At 44.1% G+C, this 3,674-nt stretch overlaps 1 long non-coding RNA gene across 2 annotated transcripts in view; it reads left to right on the top strand.

Annotated features, from left to right (window-relative positions):
* Positions 1-697: 697 nt before the first annotated feature.
* The window catches only part of LOC116098119, a 3,915-nt gene continuing 938 nt past the window's right edge, over positions 698-3,674 (top strand). Inside the window, exons 1-2 of one of the 2 annotated variants that reach the window (XR_004121713.1) lie at positions 698-740; positions 3,440-3,538. This is a non-coding gene — a long non-coding RNA (uncharacterized LOC116098119). Of the gene's footprint in view, positions 911-3,439; positions 3,539-3,674 lie in introns of both variants that reach the window. The other variant, XR_004121712.1, reaches the window with a different exon arrangement.

Genomic DNA, 3,674 nt, shown 5'->3' with positions numbered 1-3,674 from the left:
TTTGTCCTTTTGGGTAGGCAGTATTATATCCTTGTAAACTCAAAAACAAACTCTAGTCAAGGTAGGAGGACGTATTTCAATTGTTTTTGAGAACAAGGTGGGAACATATACACAGTTTGCTAATTATCCTGACTGATATTGAGACTAACTTTAAAACAAGTTTTCTCTGTGGATCTGTTTTATTTATGTGTATTGAACCCAGAACTTTATACCTACCACTGAGCTATAGATCTCCAAGTCTGAGGTGAGCACTTAACCATGCTGAGCAATGATGAGATCAACACCGCAGGAGGCAAGGGGTACAGGGCATGGGCAGAGCGTCTCTGAGGAAAGCCAGGGAAGATTTTACAGGACATTGCCAGGGTAAGGACAGTAGGGGAGCTGGCCGAGGTGGGTGAGGTACACTGAGGACTGCATTGAGTGCTGTATTTTTGGGCACCTCACAAGCAATGGTCATAAGACCATGGTTTTTACTAAGTGAGCATCACTGTTTGGAGTGCCAATGCTTTGTGTGGTGGTTTGAATGAGAATGTCCTGTATAGGGTCAGATATTTAACAGTTGTTCACCAGTCAGCATCACTGTTTAAGGAGGCAAAGGCATCTTTGAGAGGTGGAGCTTTGCCAGAGGAAGTACATCCCTGGGGGTGGAGCTTTGCTGGAGGAAGTACATCCCTGGGGGTGGAGCTTTGCCGGAGGAAGTACATCCCTGGGGTCACTGCTTCATGCTGGTGTGTGAGGATGTGAGTTCTCAGTTTCCTTTTCGTTTCCATGCCTGCCATTTGCTGCTATACATCCCTGATATGAGGGATTCTTACTCTGCTGGAACTGAGCCCAAATAAACCCTACCTTCCATAAGTAACCTTGGTCACAGCGTTTTATCACCACCACCAGAAAAGTCACTAAGAAAGAGGTTGGTACCAGAGAGTGGGCTGTTGTTTTGAAGAGCCCGATTATGTTGGCGTTCGGAGAAATGTGGAAGATTTTGGATCTTTGGTTTGAAAGGTGGTTGGGTGTTTTGAACAGTCTAGAGGGCTGTTCTAGTAGGATCTTAGAAGACAGAAATTTGTATACTAATGAGATGGATGTGCTTGCTTATTTTTACATAAAGAATGAAATGGTGGCCAGATGTTTAATGCTGAAGAACACAGAACAGCTTCATTTTTAAAAAATAATTATAATTATTTATTAATTTGTTGTGGGTGGGGAGTCACATGTGTGCCACAGCATATCCGTGAAGGTCAGGACAACCTAGGGGAGTTAGTTGTTCCTTCTAACATGGGAGTCCTGGGAATTGAGCACAGATCATCAGGCTTAGCAGCAAGTATTTTTCCCCACTGAGCCATGTTGCCAGCCCCACCTTCAGTGTTTTTCAGATTTTTTTGGAGTTAAATTGACATAAGTCAAGTTTATAGTTGCCAATGAGAACACTGCTTCAGGTAAATGTCAGAAGTATGCTTTTAAGACTGTTTCAGAAATTGTTGAAAATTCTGCCCCTATTACCAAGCCAAAATGGATTAAACAGTTTTTGTTGGTTTGGTTTGGTTTTTGAGACACAGTTTCACTGTGTAACAGCCCCAGTTGTCCTGGAACCCTCTCTCTGTAGACTATGTTGACCTCAAACTCACAGAGATCCACCTGCCTCTGCCTCCCAGGTTCTACAATTAAAGGTGTGTGCCACCATGCCTGACCTTAAACATTTTTTTAATGAAACTCAAACAGTAATTTAAAATTTTAATTAATTATTTTTTACTAAGTAATTTGGTGTGTGTGTGCTTTGCCTGCACTCTGTATGTGAACCACATGTGGTACCTGGGAGGTTGGGAGAGGGCCTCAGATCCCCTGGGACTGGAGTCATAGATGGTTGTGAACTGCCGTGTTAGTGCTGGGAACCTAACCTGGGTTGTCTGCAAGAGAAATATGCACTTAGCCACTGAGACACTCTCAGGCCCTCAAACAGCAACTTGCCCTAGTTCCTGAAGAACTAATTGCAAGAGTGTGGTCCTTGCTCGGCCCGATAGTCGTCTTTGTGGGAGGGTGGCTTGCAGGGGAGTTGGCCTGCCTCCACTTCCCTGACCCTGGCCCCTTCCACACTAGTCACATCATCTATTCTGCCCACTCACTTTATAATGACAGTAACTGGTATTCTTCGGATTGTCTCACCCGTGCCTGGGGAATACATATTTGTAAATTCTAGTGACTGTGACAGGCTCATCCAAATAAAGGAAACCCAGTTTTTATTTTATGTTATTGATTAGTGAGGGAGGTACAGTGATATTTCACATCATAGTTTTCCTGTTGAAACAGAAGCCACAACACCAGGTCAGCTCCGGGAGCCAGGCTTTCTGCAGAGGCCACCAAGAGAAAAGTCAGGGACTCTGGTCTCACCAGCCAGCGACAATGGTGTTTGCCTCGACTGTAAGCACCACTGGTAATAGACTCTGGTACTAAGACAACACTTTGCTACAGACAGACGAGAAGAGCCTGGCTAACAGTTGAAGTCAGACCATTTTGATTTTTACATAAAGATGCTTAAACATCGTCTTGACAGGTTTATTCCAATTTGGTAAAGGCAATAATTTTATGGGATGGTAGCTGTTTCCGTGCAGTCATGACTCCTGCTGGTCCTTTTGCCTTTTCTTCTAATTGGCAGATTGATGGGCTCTCAAGAACTTGCTTAAAAACTATTTGCAGAGGGAACAGAGGAAACCAGAGGGGCAGCTCTTTCTCCGGAAAGGCTACTTCTAATGGTGTAGGGGAAGGGACTGCATTTACCCACAATCTACAAATTATTTCTGGCATATTAATAGACCTTTTGCCTACTTAAATTTAGTTTGTATAAAGGCAATAAATGTGCTTAACTTAAAAGTCAAGTACTTTCACAAGACTTGTAAAGAAAAACAGCAATCCTTCCCTCTCGGTCCTTCCCTCCTCGCCCCTTAATCCCCCTCCATTCTCTTATTCTCTCTCAGACCCCCTCCTTCTCCCTCAGCCCCCCCACACACACTTCTTCCTGCCTTTCTGGGGGGCTTCTTCCACATATTCTTCCTCTCCCAATCTAATGCCCTTTTTCTTTTCTTCTAAGATTTATTTAATTTATTTCATGTATATGAGTACACTGTTGCTGTCTTCAGACACACCAGAAGAGGGCATCAGATCCCATTACAGACGGTTGTGAGCTACCATGTGGTTGCTGGGAATTGAACTCAGGACCTTCGGAAGAGCAAGCAGTCAGTTCTCTTACCCGCTGAGCCATCTTTCCAGCCCCTGACTCCCCTTTTCTAACAACACTCTGCTGCTGTGTTTTCAGCTATAGATGTGATCTCCCCCTGCTGCCCACCATGGAAGATCAGGCTGCTGCCACATTACCACATCATTGTTGGTATTCTTTCCCCTTCCTTCTGTACTACATTCCTCAAAATTCTCTTTGATGTTTATTCAGTTAAAAGGCTGCTTTCGATGGGCCAGAGCCTCCAGTAACTTCTTGAATAACAATACCTGAAAAGCTGTTGCTCAGCCATCTGAAGGCTTCTTAGCTGGGGTAAGACTCTACTTTGTAGTTTAATTTCCACCAGAAGATTTCAAAGGCATTGTCTATGGAAAGGCTTGATATCATACTAACTCCTCCCCTCCCCTTCCTTCTTTCTCTCCCCTCCCCTCTTTTGTCCTATCTCTTC

The sequence above is a fragment of the Mastomys coucha genome, unplaced genomic scaffold (assembly GCF_008632895.1).
Source record: "Mastomys coucha isolate ucsf_1 unplaced genomic scaffold, UCSF_Mcou_1 pScaffold20, whole genome shotgun sequence".
In the NCBI taxonomy this organism is placed as follows: Eukaryota; Metazoa; Chordata; class Mammalia; order Rodentia; family Muridae; genus Mastomys; species Mastomys coucha.
This window is presented reverse-complemented; position numbering and strand designations above follow the sequence as displayed.